Genomic DNA, 16,774 nt, shown 5'->3' on the forward strand with positions numbered 1-16,774 from the left:
AGCCTCACGGAGCACAGCAGCAACAGCAGCAGCAGGCTGACCCCCCGGAGCGGTCTTCCGAGTGACCGCTCGCGCTTCCCCTGCGCGCCCCACGCCCGGACTCAGAGGCCCCGAGGCCCCACGCAGGGCTGGCTGCTGCCTCCGGGAAGAGGTGAGTAGAGAAGGGAGGTGAGGGGCCGGGGGCTTGGGGCTGTGCCCCCTCCCAGGGAGGGACGAAGGGGCTGAACTGCACAGGCCTGGGGCAGGAACGCTTGGAAGAGTTAACAGGAAACCCACCAGCCAGACTCTCCTCTCTGCTCCCCAAGAGGATGGGGGTCGCTGGGGGGCCGAGGAGGGGGCGCGATGAGAGAGCAGGTCTGACCACAACCCGCTTCTTCCAGACGCCCATTTCCGAGGCGGGGCGGGGTGGGGGGAACCCCCCCCCCCGAGGCAAAGCCCTCAGGCCAGACGCGGGAGCCTTGTCACTTGGCTGTTTTATGTGGTTTGGAAGTGAATCGGGTTCTGGGTTTTGAGGCCAAGATACCTTTTTTTTTTAACTCCCCCCCCTTTCCTCTTTGGTGAGCTTGTTATGACTGGTTTTGGAGCCTGGCTTACGGAGCGGGGAGAGTGTGCAGGCTGTGTGGGTGTCGGGGCCCTGACAGGGGGAGGCAGCCCGGAGGGGCCCTGCGGAGGACCGGCACCCCTGCAGGGGGCGGGGGCTGCCTCCCCAAGGGCAGGAGGAGGGGCGGTGGCGTCGTCCCACCTGGCCGGGGTTGGGGTTTAGGAGGTGGGGAGGTAGTACCCTCAGGTGCGGGTACTTTGCATCTGTGAGTTAGATTGTTCTCTGGTGCAGACATCATTTATCCGCTCAACTGTTTCTCCTGTGCGGGGCCAATCGAGGCCCACCAGGACGAGAGACGCTTCAGGCGTGCCCTCGGCCAGCCCCAGGAGGCGGCTGGTGGTGGCCCAGCTGCCCTGGGCAGGCGCGGGGGGCTGAGCGCCAGGGGTTTCAGGGGCGCCCGGCGTGCACTGCCACCAGCGTTCCACAGTGACCGCATCCCCGGAGAGGCTGAGGACGCGGTCCCAGACTAAACATGAGATGGGAAAGCCTGACTCTGAAAAATGGCTATTTTTACATCCCTCTTCCCCAAATTCCAAGGTGCTGAGATACGATTTAAAACAAAAAAACCAAAAAAAAAAAAGGATAGGGGGGAAAAAACCCCACCCACTAATGAAAGTTATTCGTTCTTTCAACATTTCTGTGGGGTGCTTTTACCCAGCAGCCCGTTGAAAGAATGCTGATTTTCGGGGGCCCACTCAGACCTACAAAATCCATCATAGGAACAGGCCTGGAACTCTGTATTTTTAACCGGCACCCAGCTGACTCTTGTGCAGCACGTCTGCTCATTGTGGGGCCTGCTGCCAGCCACTGGGCCGGGCACTGGAGACACCAGGTATTCAAATCCCAGGGAATTCACAGCCCCGTGGAGACACTTACCACGAAAAGCAACCATTTAATATCCCTCATCCCAGTGGGATCCAGGCAGAGACAGTGAAAGCTCTTGTTGGAGGATCTGGGGTTGGTTTTGCAGCCCCAGAACCAGGAGTTCCTCTGGGCCTTGGAGGTGGAAGACAGAAGGTTCTGATTTCCAGGTGTGGGGTTGCCCCCAGCAGCCTGCGTCCAGCCCCCTTGCTCTGCAATGGCCCAGCCCCCAGCCCTTTCTCAGCAGGAGAAGTCAAGGTCACCGGGGACACTCCAGACAGGCTGGTGGCCCACTGAAAGGCTCTTTCTTACAGCAAGCAAGTGCGAACCAGAGAGGGAAAGTGACTTAGCCCAGGTCGCCCAGCCAGGGTAACTGCAGAGCAGAAGCGAAACCGGCCTTGGGGCCCACAGCTGTGCTTTGGCCCAGCTGTATTTCCTGCAGAATTAAATTTTGAGAGCAGAAGTGACCTCAGAGATCTTTACAGTCCACCTTGAGTGTCTCAGTAAGGAGCCTGAGGCCAGGGAGGTGACACTCCTGCCCCAGGGCCACACAGCTCAGCAAACCTGGGCCAGAAACGGGGCAGCCAGGCTGACAGGGCTGAGATCCAGGCAGGTAGGGCCAGGCCTGGGTGCCAGGCAGCAGGCCGGACCATCGGTGCCCCCTTGTGGCCAAACACCAGAATGCCAGGCTTTCCCCCATGGCACCTTTCACCCCACAGGTCATCAGCCAGTGAGGCTAAGGGGTCTGTGTGTATGGCGACTCCTCAAGTGGTTGGCCAGAATTTTGGGGTGAATCCTTAGCTCATCCATGAGAGCTGCAGACACACGGAGGACCCCAAGCTTAAGGGAGGTTCCTGCTGAGGTTAAAAAGCTTAAGTCGGGGATCTCTCCTGGCTCAGGCTTCAGTAGTTACAGAGCCCAGGTGCCACTTCCCCCAGAGCAGCCCCTCAGCAGCCCAGTGGCTAAATCCCTGGCCTGCTCGTTATCAGGCTGACTTTTCCAGGCAGGGGTGCTGCAGTGCTTGGTCCGTGGTGCTTCTAAGAGTCCGTGAAAACATTTCAACTTGAAGTTCTTCCAAAATAAAGAAGGAAGAAAATGAATATAATAATGATGAATATATAATAATCCAGCCTGCAATATGTAATAATCCTACAAACACAATCATGAAATATAATTTGTATGTGTGTGTGTGTGTGTGTGTGTGTGTTTTAATGGGGCAGGAGACCATGAACACAAGACATGCGTGACTCGGGCCCACGACAGTCACAGTGCGGCCTGGAGCTCTTATGAAGGCAAAAAAATACATTTCCAGAGAAGGAACAAGATTAGGCCATCCTCGTTTGTTTACACAGAGTGGACTGGCTCATCTGTTCTCTGTGACATGCAGACGATCTTGAATAAATGGTTTAACCTCTCAGAACCTTCTCTCATCTGAAAAACAGAGAAGAAAGGAGTATGTCCCCAATACAGCTCCTGTGATATACAGTAGAGGCTCAAGAAATGGGAGCTTAATAATAATGTCACAGGCTGGTAGCTTATGTCCCCCCAGATTCCTGTGTTGATGCCCTAACACACACTGTGATGGTACGTGGAGGCGGGGCCTTGGAAGGTGATTAGGGGTAGATGAAGTCATGAGGGTCATGGGATTCGTTTTCTTACAAGAAGGGAGAGACCAGAGTTCCCTCCCTCCACCCTGTGAGGACACGTGGAGAAGACCGTTGTCTGCAAGCTGGGAAGCAGGCTCTCACCTGGGCCTGGCAGCGCCCAGGACAGTGAGAAACGAATGTGTATTGTTTCAGCCCCTGGCCTGTGCTGTTGTGTTGCGTTGTGACAGCCCGAGATGAGAAGAATAACCTCCATCGTTATTCTTTGCAGGACTGACTGCCAGGCGGGAGGAAAAGCAGACTCATTGGCTTCGATCCCAAGGAGAGAATGAAGGCCAGTGAGTAAGAGCTTCACCGTCATTTCAGAGCAAAGCCTGAGTTGTGCAAAGAGGGGACAGACGCCGTCTAGAAGTGGCCAGTCCCGCGTGGCCGGGCGGGTGGGTGGTTAGAGCCTCCACTAAGGGTCGGGCCCAGGCCCATGCGCCGCCGTGGGAGGTATGGTGTGTGGGGGGGAAGGAGGACATCTCCCTCTGCAGGGGAGAGAGGACCAGGCTTCGGGGGAGTCACAGAGGGCCCGGAGGGTCTACTCTGTGTCCCTCTGGGTGACAGTCTGTCGCCGACCACCAGCATGGCGGGGCTGATTGCTGAAGTGGAAGTTGCCCTGATTTATCTCTGGTTTTCACTGACTCTGGCTTGAGGATAGGGTGCTGTGGCCTCTTTCACCCTCCAGGCACTGTGGACGGGTCGTGAGGCTGGGTCGCTCTGCCAGGACACCCTGATCACTGTTGGTTCAAAGGTCAGAAACCCCAAAGGGCAGCTGAACTTGTGGCAACTGTGGAGACAAGCTGGTGTGGTCTGCGAGCTTAGGAGCCTTCTGCAGCACAGGACCATCTTAACCATTTCCCGACCGTTCCTCCCTGGCATTCTCTCTGTTCAATCTTCCGTGGAACCAGGGGTTGGCAAACTGTGGCCCATGAGCCAATTCTGGCCCACCACCTATTTTTGTAAATACAGTTTTATTGGAACACACCCATGCAATTCATCTGTGGTTGACTTTGCCCTGTAATGACAAAGTAGAGTAGTTGCAACATACATTCCAAAAAACTGAAAATGTTTACTATCTGGTTCTTTACAGAAAAAGTTTGTCAACCTCTGCTCTAAACCACAGGCAGTACCTAGCTACCCCCAGACTTATTATGTAAAAATAATGAATCCTCCTTTGTGTAAGACAAGAGGTCAGCTTTCTGTTATTCACAGCCTAATTGTTATAATAATACTTACACTTGAGGTACATAGAGTTTACACAGCTATGGGAGCATAGCATAGCAACTTTGGGGAAATTAAGAAAAAAGCACATCCCAAATTCTCCTCATTAGAAGAAGGAGCATGGTCATCCAACTGGACATAGTCCTACATAACTCCAGGAGGCTCTATTCACACCGTAGTCTGGGTGGAGTTGTGAAGTACACAGCCTGGGCAGCTGTACGTGGCAGCCCTGTAGCCCTGCCTTCATCCATTCATTCAGCCAGTATGTGTGGATTATCTCTGTGCCAGATACTGGGGAAGGTGAATATAACATGGTCCCCAAAACAGCTATACTCCAATAAAAATTAATTTTAAAAAAATGGTCTCAGATCTTTAGAATCTTACAGTACAGAGGAAGTAAACCAAATATTGATATGTTAGGGACAGAACTATATCCCCCTTACCCCCAGTTCATGTTGAATCTATAACTCCCAACATGACTGCATTTGGAGATGGGGTCTTTAACCAAGCTTTGGGGTAAGTGTCCTTGAGATGCAAACATAATTCAGCACGTAGCTTAGCTCTGAGCCTGAGGGACAAGGACATGCTGGCCTGCCAGTCTACATTCAGATGGTGAGCCATGGCTGGCACCTTCCCTAAGTTCAGGCGGGTGTACCCAACCCTGAGATTTTCCTTGACTGGTGTGCTGTTTGAGAAGCAGGAACAGACCTGGGAGATGTGAATTCAGTTGCCTGGATTTCTTTTTCTTTCTTTTTTTTTTAATGTTTATTGATTTTTATTTTTGGCTGTGTCAGGTCTTGCTTCATTGCAGTGCACAGGCTTCTCTCTAGTTGTGATGTGCAGGCTCTAGAGCACGTGGGCTCTGTAGCTTGCAGCACATGGGCTCTTAGTTGTGGCTCGAGGGCTCAGTAGTTGTGGCACGTGGGCTTAGTTGCCCCTGCAGCATGTGGGATCTTAGTTCTCTGACCAGGGATCGAACCCGCATCCCCTGCATTGCAAGGCAGATTCTTAGCCACTGGACCACCAGGGAAGTCCCAGTTGCCTGGATTTCTTCTCTCTGGTCTAAATCAAAAGGCCCTCTTCTATCTGGGGGAGTAAAATGCTGACAGGCCCTGACAGGTCTCCGGGCTCACTTAGGCCGCGTACCTGACCTGTTCCAGGTGAAGTGTGTTGGACTTTAAGGTTCCGTCTTCCTTTGAATGCTTGATTTCCTGAGAATATGCTTTTTGGAAAATAGTGTTTTCTTTCCCTCAGCTCAGATGGGAACTCTTTCTGCTGCCCCTCCTGTCTCCCCGCTCCTTAAATGTTGGCCTGAGGCCGTGTCAGAGAAAATGTGGCCTCTGCTCTGCCCAGCGGCCGGTCCTCCTACAAGTCCAGTGTCCTGCAGGGCCAGAACTGAGTCAGGTTAGGTTGTCCCAAAGGAGGACAAGAGAGCAAAGACATGACATCTGGCTCCAAGAGGGACACAGACACGCCTCGGCCCTCATGGCAGAAAGGTCCTTCTCCTCCCTCCTGTATTACGTGCACAGCAGGTGCCCAGGGAGGCTGGTCCGAGCCTTAGATGAGGATGCATCTTCTTGGCCAGCAGAGCTGGGGCAAAGTCTACAAGGAGGTTGCATTTTGCACACCTTATCCCCAAACCTGCACAGGGTCTTGCTGACGTTTCAGCCTGGTCTTGAGGGAATGCTACAGGTGGAACCAGGGTCCTAAGCTGAGTGAAGGGGGTGGTCAGCCAGCTCCATCTCTTGATCCCTTTACTGTGTGTGTGTGTGTGTGTGTGTGTGTGTGTGAGAGAGAGAGAGAGAGAGAGACTGCCGTTTTCCCAGGAACTCAGGCTTAAATTCACGAGACCACCATCCAGACTTAATGCAGTCATTCTGTCAGTCCAGTTGCTTTTACGTCTGAGCTGGAGGGCACAACCTTCCTCACTGTTGTCCCTCACTGCCACCTCTCCTTACCTCTCCCCCACTCCTCAAAGAAACTTTAACGGGCCTCGCATCTCATGCCTCCAGCCTCTGCATCTGTTTGTCTGTCTCCCAGTTCCTGTTATTCCCTAAAATCCCTCTGAAGGTCCCCTCCGCCTCCAGAATAAATCTCCCTGCCCTCCTGCCTTTCCACTGTATTTCCTGATGCCACGGCGCACATGTCCTAGGCCACAGTAGGTGGTCTTTACTGTGTTCCCTGGCGGTCCCTTTGTGGACCCCCAACACCCATTTCACCCCAGTGATTAGTCTAAGCAAATCTCCATCACTTCATTGCCAGCAATTGGTTCAGGAATGAACATTAGTCCACATCTGCCCAATGTCTGCTGAGTGGGCGGTGGGGCAGGGCTGGGGGAGCTGTGGAAAGATGAGGGATGTCTGTTAGGGAGATTTAGGGAAAGTTTCCCCCATCCTAAAAGAGAACCCCAGAAAAGAGATGATATCGCTTAGGTCCTGGAGGGGAGCTAAGATCTTTTCTTCCCCCTCCCAACACCCAGCTCAGAACCATGTATTGGACATGTAATACATTTCTACTAAATAAGGCATAGACAGATAAATGATAGACATAGATGGACGACAGATAGATACATAGACACACAGACGTGATGGATGGATGGATGGATGGCTAGGTGGAAGGAAGGGAGGGAGGGAAGAAGGAAGGGAGATGGGGGGGAAGGAGGGAACATCAATAACATGGACAGCTGTTATCTCTGGCCTTGTGGAATGCTGTTGGAGCCACGTTAAAGGTCCTGGCTAGATAAGGGATGAAGATGGTGAAGCAGAAGGACGTGCGCTCACTCCCTCTTGTGAGAATGCCAGAGTCACGGCTAGCTGCTGGACAGTCGTCGACAGGAGGACACTGGAGCTCACCAGAAAGGGTACCCCACATCCAAAGACAAAGGAGAAGCCACAATGAGACAGTAGGAGGGGTGCAGTCACAGTAAAATCAAATCCCATAACTGCTGGGTGGGTGACTCACAGACTGGAGAACACTTATACCACAGAAGTCCAACTACTGGAGTGAAGGTTCTGAGCCCCACATCAGGCTTCCCAACCTGGGGTTCCGGCAACGGGAGGAGGAATTTCTAGAGAATCAGACTTTGAAGCCTAGTGGGATTTGATTGCAGGACTTAGACAGGACTGGGGGAAACAGAGACTCCACTCTTGGAGGGCACACACAAAGTCATGTGTGCATCGGGACCCAGGGGAAGGAGCAGTGACCCCAGGGGAGACTGAGCCAGACCTATCTGCTAGTATTGGAGGGTCTCTTGCAGAGGCGGGGGGCGGCTGTGGCTCACCGTGGGGACGAGGACACTGGTGGTGGAGGTTCTGGGAAGTACTCCTTGGCATGAGCCCTCCCTGAGTCTGTAATTGGCCCCACCAAAGAGTCCAGGTAGGCTCCAGTGTTGGGTCGCCTCAGGCCAAACAACCAACAGGGAGGGAACCCAGCCCCACCCATCAGCAGTCAAGCAGATTAAAGGTTTACTGAGCTCCACCCACCAGAGCAACAGTCAGCTATACCCACCACCAGTCCCTCCCATCAGGAAACTTACACAAGCCTCTTAGATAGTCTCATCCACCAGAGGGCAGACAACAGAAGCAAGAAGAACTACAGTCCTGCAGCCTGTGGAACAAAAACTACGTTCACAGAAAGATAGACAAGATGAAAAGGCAGAGGGCTATGTACCACATGAAGGAACATGATAAAACCCCAGAAAAACAACTAAATGAAGTGGAGATAGGCAACCTTCCAGAAAAATAATTCAGAATAATGATAGTGAAGATGATCCAGGACCTCAGAAGAAGAACGGAGGCAAAGATCGAGAAGATTCAAGAAATGTTTAACAAAGACCTAGATTTAAAGAACAAACAAACAGAAATGAACAATACAATAACTGAAATGAAAACTACACTAGAAGGAATCAATAGCAGAATAACTGAGGCAGAAGAACGGATAAGTGACCTGGAAGACAGAATGGTGGAATTCACTGTTGCGGAACAGAAAAAAGAAAAAAGAATGAAAAGAAATGAAGACAGCCTAAGAGACCTCTGGGACAACATTAAATGCAACAACATTCACATTATCGAGGTCCCAGAAGGAGAAGAGAGAGAGAAAGGACCTGACAAAATAGTTGAAGAGATTATAGTCAAAAAGTATAAAAATGTAAATAAAATTAAATTAAAAAGAAAACAAAACTAGTACTAAACTTTATTTGGGTTATTTGTATGGAAATATGTGAATATAAATGTTTCAGACATTACATGAAATTCCTAAAAATCTTATATGTTCTGGTATAATGTTGTAAGTATAGTTCTAGTTATTATTTTAAAATGTATATCTCAGAAATAACTAAATTTCCTTGTCAATTGCATTATTATGAACTTTCATCAAATCTTTAACCATGGTCATTTTTAAGTCTTTTGTCATTTACAGACAGTTCTGGGTGTACTCTGATGCTTTTGCAAAAATGTTCCTATAAAAGGGTTTCATCTTCAAGGAATTCATGGAAAAGACTCTGACAAGTACAGGTTTCTGGTAACTGACTATACTGCTGAACTGAATGAATAAGCATTTTCAGAACTCTGATGGAAAACTGATGAACTCATAAAAGTGCTAACGAAAGATCAAGATGAAAAAAATTAATTACATGGGACTGAGTGAACTGATGAGAATGATTATAATTTTTGTGACTTTCTGTTTGAATTAAAAAAAAAAACTATAACAGAAAAAAAAAAAGTCCTGCCTGCACTGGGCAAGGGCTGGGTCCCCACTCTGGCTGTAGCTTCCTGAGCACCATGAGAAATACTCCTGACCCCAGGTACCTGCCTTCCTCAGTGTCCCCCCCCAGGAACCAGCCCAGGTGGGCCTTCTGATCTCCTAAGGGGACCAAATGTCCCATTTTGGGCAAAAGGACCTCCTGAGGAAATAAGGTGCAGCTGAGGGTTCAGTCTGGCAAATTCCCAGAAGGGAGAGAAGCATCCCCATCCTGCCATGCGCTCGGCTGCAGCCACTTCCCAAGTTACATTTTTATTCTGCTGTTTTCAGTGCAGAAAATGGCAGCACGCCCTCTCCTTTACTTTATGAAGTTGCTCAAGGGCCAAGCTTTACCAGGGGCCTGGATGCACTTGGAAATATAAAAAACACCAGAGGAAACTCAATCCATGGTGGCCTGCCCTCATTCACTGGTAAGACAGAGATTTATGCAACGTCTCTGGATCTCTTCCAGTCATCTGTTACTTCCTTCAGCCATTGGAAGGAACATCCTGAGGGAAATAATGATTCACACCGGGGCTGTGATCAGAGCCATCTGTCCGCACCAAGTCCATACACTTACAGTATATTCCTGAGGTTCAGACGCTTGGCTGCATCTGGAAGTCGACACAGACGGCAGCAGAGAGAAAGTGTTATTCTTTGTAGCCAGGAGCTGGGAAGCAACGTTCCAAGGACTCCAGCCTCAGAAGCCTGGCTCCCTGCGATTCCTCCAGAAAGCACGGAGCAGGGTCCACGACAGCAAATGGCCTCGGCTGTGCCTGGCATCGCGAGGCTGCATACATCTCCCTAAAGTACTAGACGTCAAGGACATTTCACTAAACGGGGCCTAGAAGCAAAAATCCGAGAGCCTGTTGAAGAGGAAACCACAGCAGGCAGAGCAGTGGTCCCCAAAGTGTGGGTCTTCCCGACACCCCTCCAGCAGCAGCCGCGTTCCCCTGGAACCTACTGGAAATGCAGATTTTTGGACCTCACCCCAGACCCACTGAATCAGGTTCTCTGGGGGTGGGGGCCCAGCAGTCTGTTTGAACAAACCTCCCAGGTGACTCAGATCCATGCAAAAGTTTGGGAACCACTGGAACAGAAGCTGAGGAAAGCCCATGACCACCTTCATCTCCTTCCTGGCAGATCAGGGTGTGGGATTGGATATTTTAGGTCCGTTTGACCCGAACCCTGGAAATCCCAGCCTAGCTGCTTTCAGGCATTACCCCCTGACGGAAGACAGTGCTTAGTAGGTAGCAGACTATGCTACATATTTTAATAAATGCCGATTTTTAAGCCACATTTTTGCTTGGCAAATGGTGTGTCCTAAGTTTATGTTCAATAGACACCACCATGTTGAATCACGACCATCAGATTTGCAAAATACTCCTTTCTTGTGTTAGTCAAGGTTCTCCCCGGAGACAGAACCAATGAGATATGCATACCCATGCAGACAGAGAGCAGGGGATTTATCACACAGAGCTCACTCGATTATGGAGGCAGAAAGTCCCACCATCTGTCTGCAAGCTGGAGACCCAGGGAGCTGGTGGTGTATTTCAGTCCAAACCTGGAGGCCTGGGGACCAGAGACACCAAAAGTGTAAGTCCCAGTCCGAGGGCAGGAGAAAGCCCACGTCCAGCCCAGCAGTCAGGCAGAGAGTAGATGTCCCCTCCTCCCCGTCTTTGTTCTCTCCCGGCCATCGAAGGATTGGATGGTGCCCGCACATTGAGGATAGTCATCTTCTTTACTCGACAGTGGTCTTCTTTACTCAGTCTACTGATTCAAATGCTCATCTCTTGCAAAGAGAACCTCACAGACACCCCAGAATAATGTTGAACCTGCTACCTGGCATCCCTTGGCCCAGTCAAGCTGACCCATAAAATTAACCATCACATTCTGCATAGAATCCCTTCCTCCCAATCCACCCCGAGGCCTCCCACCCCTGAATGTTACTCCAGGTAGTAACCAAACTCTGCTGGGACAAGTTTTCAACATCTCTTTCACCCCTAAATTGTTTCTTTCTCATCCGACTTTTGCCCAATAACTTAGAAATTTATTTTCCTCTCTCTCATTATTCGTTTTCTCTCTCCCACTCTTCTCCCATTTTGGGCACCAAACTGGACTTGCAGGTGACTCACAGGAGTCCTGGAGGCATACCTGTGACAAAAGGCACCACCTCCATTTAAAGTCACATCGGTGGGACAACCCATGTTACAAACTTCTAAAACCAGAAGTGCCTTGGGCATCTCGGTAAAGGTTTCCTCCTCCTGCTTTCTCTCAAGTTCAATATAAACCAAATGCCTTTGAAATTCTGTTTTGTTTAGTCTCGAGTGCATTCGGTCCTCATCCTTCACCATCCAGCCTTTGGACTCCGTCATGCTTCCATTTGCGGGTGACGGCCCCTCCCCGAGCAGTGTCCCCACAGCCCTGAGCAGAGCCCTCGAGTTTGCAGTCAGCTGGCTGCCTTGCTTTGGGTTTTATTCCTCTGTGACCAGGGCAGACCCTAGCAGGATGCTCTAACGATCACAGGCAATCAGTTAAAGCGATTACATGTTTCTAAAACCAAAGGAACACGTTGTTGCAGGCTGGGCTGGGAGCTTGTCATATTTGTTTCTGTAAAGCAATGTGTTCAACTAAGAACCAAAGTCCCCCGTCTGGTTCCTTGTGATTAGTTTCCTTGTGATTAGAAATGTCATTCGGTTTTATCAGGTCTCCGCGATTGTGTGGCCCTTGTTTTAGAGGCATGTGGAGTTGATCTTGGGGCTGCCTTTCAGGTGTGGCTCCCTGGGTTACAGGTGTGGATGTTGATGTCCTCCAGCCTTGCAGGTAATATTGCTCTAATCGGTGCCCTATATGTCAGAAACAGCACCCTACTGTCAGCCTGTTCTGAGAGCTTTGGCCAGTCTTCTCTTGTGAGATGCCACCAAGGGCAGTTGGTAGAACTGGTAATCCCGACAAGCAGGACCCGGTGCCCCACCCATCTTCCACTAGCTCTCTTCTTTTCCCCTCATCCGTGCCTCCACCTTCCACCCTCTCCCTGTGCTACCCTTATCCCTTTTCAGGTGGTTATTAAGTAGAACTAAATCCTATTATTGCTGTACACTCTTTGCTTTTTTAAAAGAAGCAAGGGACCTCTCTGACTCTCCAGAATAAAAAGGGGCAAAAAAAGTAATGATTAGATTCTTTGAACGTAGCTTGTGATGATTTTTTTTCCTACAGCTCAATTAATTTCAGTTTTTTTAATCACCTGTTCGTGTTCTGCATGGCATAGATCCCCAGAGGCTCATAGGCAAAATCTCTTGCTCCCTGCGTGGCCCAATCTGTCCCTTTGTAAAAGTCTCCTCCAGGTCTTTGGAAATAGTAAGCATAAGAAGGGATTAGAGTAAACGCTTCACACATGTAAAATTAAACTTCAGTCTCTTGTTTCTGTGTTTGGGAGAAAAGTATGAAACAAAAGAGAAACTGCATCAATGAGTCTTTTGCATCTCCACACTCAGTCCGGAAAAGTTCTGCCAATAATTCAAGTCCTTATAAAGTTTTGTAAACTATACAACACCATGGATATAAAAATGAATGCAATTGTATTTATTAACTCCAGACTTGAGAAACAGAAGCAAGGTCATCTCTCTCTTTCCCTCCTAAGAGTAGAGTTGGAGCTTCCTTCCTGTTTGGGGCTCATGACCCTCACCTGCCCTGTTTCCAGTTGCAGTTCCTGTGTCTGCTCCCTGAGAAGTGATCTCAGATCCTTCAGGGCCAGGATTTGTGTTTGTTTGGGGTGTTGGTTTTGGGTTTTGGTGGGGTTTTTTGGTATCCTCAGTGCCCAGCAGAGAACTGAAAATAGAATAACTGGTTAAAACAAGAAAGAAAAAAAGGATAGATGTATGTATGTGGGAAGGAAGGATGGATGAATGGATGGAGAGTTGGATGGAAGGGAGGGAGGGAGGGGTAAGTGGACCAAGGGCTGAGAGAACGTTCTGCTTCTCATCTCATCCAGTGCCCTGGCTCTACCACAGCAGAATGAGCCTCGGGATTTGGTGAACAACGAGAAGCAGTGGGAGTGTTCTCTGTGGATCATGCAGAAAGCAGAGAGCTAAGCTACTTGCACACCCAGCTCAGAGTTCAGTTGCCAATTCTCCTCTCTGAGGTCTGTGGTTCCTGAGAACTACACACCTAGAGACCAGCTGTTGGGAAGTCAAATTCTATATGGGGAAGGAACTGTGTGTGAGAGAGAGAGACTTGTCACGAATCTCTCCTCCCTTTATTTGTGGTTTTGAGACATTAGGCTTTTGGGAGGCACCCTGTTTAGATGGGGCCAACTTAGGACATATTTGCATTTAAACTGCCAGAGATCAGACTTCGACTCCAACATAACATGGGCTTAGCTGTCGATGCATATGGTACCCACACTGAGGAAAGAGGAAGCAAAATCTCCGGGATCTGGAAGTCTTTTCCAGGCCATTACAGGGAGAACAGTCAATGCTGCGGGGCTGCCGAGGGTGGGAAAGCAATCAGCCTGCTAGCACTCCTGTGGGACAGCATAGCTGTTCACAACGTGAGCTGGTGAGCTTCGTGCCGGGAGCCAGGTTTAGGCTCATTTTCCCGAATAAAGGAACTCAAATGCTTAAACGTGAGGGGTGTTACCCCCAGAAGGAAAGCAGCCCAGGAGAGGAAATGGGCTTGCAAAGGCATCCTTCGTGTCTGCAAGAACTTGTTAAAAGATAAACTGAGGAATATTAAAAATTGTAAGAGTTTATTTGAGGAAATTGAGTCAAGTCTAGCACCGTCCGTCTAGCTGTACAAAATGAGAGACTTTGATAGGCCAGGGGGAGCCAGATTAAGGAAGTTATTTTAGGCAAAAAAAGTGGGTTGGTTACTGCAAGGTCACTTTTCTTTAGGGAGTGCAGGGGTCTGTCAGGTAGATTGTGTAACTAGTGCTGGTCAGGTGGTTCCTGATTGACTGCTCTGGGTTCAGTTCTGGGAGACTGGAAACTGTAATTATGTCTCGGTTTGGTGACGTGGGGCTTAGTATAAGTGGCTTTATTGGGGTCTGTTGTCTTGCTTTTAACAAATGCCAAAGCTCATCTAGGAGTATCGATGGGTCACCCCATGTAGCATCTCTGTGCAGGCATCAGTGAGGGCAGGAGGGAGGGAGGAGACTTCACCTCCTTTGAGAGGGGGGGACACAGGCAGCCAGGAGACCCACTCTTTCCTGCCCCTCCCCTCGTTTCCACCTGCAGAGGTTGGGCAGTGCCCAGGAACCTGAGGCCAGTCTTCCTGCTGTGAAATGGTTCCTCTGGTTATAGGAACGCACTTTGATCTCTCCAACGGCTGGGATTTGAAAGCTGGGGACTTTGGAAGGTTCACAGTCATCCAGGGAGTAAGTCACACCAAAGCAGGAGAGACCAAGCAATGGAAGGGATCTTACCTGACGTTTTCCTTCCAATGAGATGCAGGCCAGCTCTGGGAGCCACACAGCGCACAGCACGCTCAGGGCCTTTAAAGCCTAGTTTATCTAAGGAAGTAGCTGCAGCCTGTTTCCTCGTCCATGAACGAGGTGGGTCAAAAAGAAGTGTTAGGGACTTCCCTGGTGGTACAGTGGTTAAGAATCTGCCTGCCAATGCAGGGGACATGGGTTTGAGCCCTGGTCCAGGAAGATCCCACGTGCCACGGAGCAACTAAGCCCATGCGCCACAACTACTGAGCCTGTGCTCTAGACCCCGCGAGCCACAACTACTGAAGCCCGCGCACCTAAAGCCCATGCTCCCCAACAAGAGAAGCCACCACAATGAGAAGCCCGCACACCACAACGAAGAGTAGCCCCCGCTCGCTGCAACTAGAGAAAACCTGTGCACAGCAATGAAGACCCAACACAGCCAAAAATAATTTTTTTAAAAAGTGTCAGCACATATTGTGGAATGAATACAAGATCTTAGAACCCAAAACACGACCTCATTGCCAATAGGAAGCTGAGAGGGGTTCTTAAACAGAATCCACTTAATAACAGTCACACAGATCTCTTTTTTTTAAGATAATTCTACCCTTTGCCCCTCCTCTGCATTAAATTTTTGTTATGAATAAAAATGCTGAAACACATGGAGAATAACACCCGTGTGTTATTACATGTGTGTTAACCCATGTGTTATTACATGTATATTAATGCCACATACATATTCACCACCCAACATGAACAAATTGCAGCATTCTGTCATATTTGCTTCATGTCTTTTTTTTTTAAAACAAATGAAACCTCACAGAGTTGAAGTTCCCTTTGTTCCCATCCCCAAGTCACATGTCCCTTCCTCACACAGAGGTAACCACTGCGTGACACTGGCATGTGGGTTCCATGATGTGTGTTCACTACACACGGGTATTCTTAGATAGACTGTTTTGTATTTCAGTTTATACAAATGGATTCATACTACATGTAAATAAGGTTGGCAACATTTTTTTGTTTGCCATATAATTTTTAGATCCATTAGTGGTAAGACATGTAACTCTTAATTCATCCTAACTGTCACGGAGTGTAAGCATTATGTGAATACATGAATATCTTGTACAACTTCTCCCCTACTGATGGGGTCTTTCACTGTGACAAACATTGCGGCACTAAACATCCCCACTCATCTCCTTTTGATACATGTGAGCGTTTCTTTAAGGTACATTCCTAAAGTAGAAATACCAGGGGGAGTTGGATGAAAGCGGTCAAAGGTACAAACTTCCAGTTACAAGTTAAATAAGTACTAGGGATGTAATGTACAATGTGATAGAGATAATTAACTGCTGTACATTGTATGCAAGTCGTGAAGAGAGTAAATCCTGAGTTTTCATCACAAGGAAAAACTTTTCTCTATTTCTTTTTTTTTTTACATCTTTATTGGAGTATAATTGCTTTACAATGGTGTGTTAGTTTCTGCTTTATAACAAAGTGAATCAGTTATACATATACATATATTCCCATATCTCTTCCCGCTTGCTTGCATCTCCCTCCCTCCCACCCTCCCTATCCCAACCCTCCAGGCGGTCACAAAGCACCGAGCTGATCTCCCTGTGCTATGCGGCTGCTTCCCACTAGCTATCTACCTTACGTTTGGTAGTGTATATATGTCCATGCCACTCTCTCGCTTTGTCACAGCTCACCCTTCCCCCTCCCCATATCCTCAAGTCCATTCTCCAGTAGGTCTGCGTCTTTATTCCTGTCTTACCCCTAGGTTCTTCATGACATTTTTTTCCCTTAAATTCCATATATATGTGTTAGCATACGGTATTTGTCTTTCTCTTTCTGACTTACTTCACTCTGTATGACAGACTCTAGGTCTATCCACCTCATTACAAATAGCTCAATTTCATTTCTTTTTATGGCTGAGTAATATTCCATTGTATATATGTGCCACATCTTTATCCATTCATCTGATGATGGACACTTAGGTTGTTTCCATCTCCGGGCTATTGTAAATAGAGCTGCAATGAACATTTTGGTACATGACTCTTTTTGAATTATGGTTTTCTCAGGGTATATGCCCAGTAGTGGGATTGCTGGGTCATATGGTAGTTCTATTTGTAGTTTTTTAAGGAACCTCCATACTGTTCTCCATAGTGGCTGTACCAATTCACATTCCCACCAGCAGTGCAAGAGTGTTCCCTTTTCTCTACACCCTCTCCAGCATTTATTGTTTCTAGATTTTTTGATGATGGCCATTCTGACTGGTGT

At 48.8% G+C, this 16,774-nt stretch overlaps 1 long non-coding RNA gene across 1 annotated transcript in view; it reads left to right on the forward strand.

Moving 5' to 3' along the window:
* LOC112407557 (uncharacterized) overlaps positions 1 to 16,774 on the forward strand; it is a 26,854-nt gene continuing 10,080 nt past the window's right edge. Inside the window, exons 1-2 of the long non-coding RNA XR_003004793.1 lie at positions 1 to 151; positions 3,338 to 3,404. This is a non-coding gene — a long non-coding RNA (uncharacterized LOC112407557). The remainder of the gene's footprint in view (positions 152 to 3,337; positions 3,405 to 16,774) is intronic.

Source organism: Neophocaena asiaeorientalis, unplaced genomic scaffold (genome assembly GCF_003031525.2).
Source record: "Neophocaena asiaeorientalis asiaeorientalis breed wild unplaced genomic scaffold, Neophocaena_asiaeorientalis_V1.1 scaffold278, whole genome shotgun sequence".
Lineage (NCBI taxonomy): Eukaryota > Metazoa > Chordata > Mammalia > Artiodactyla > Phocoenidae > Neophocaena > Neophocaena asiaeorientalis.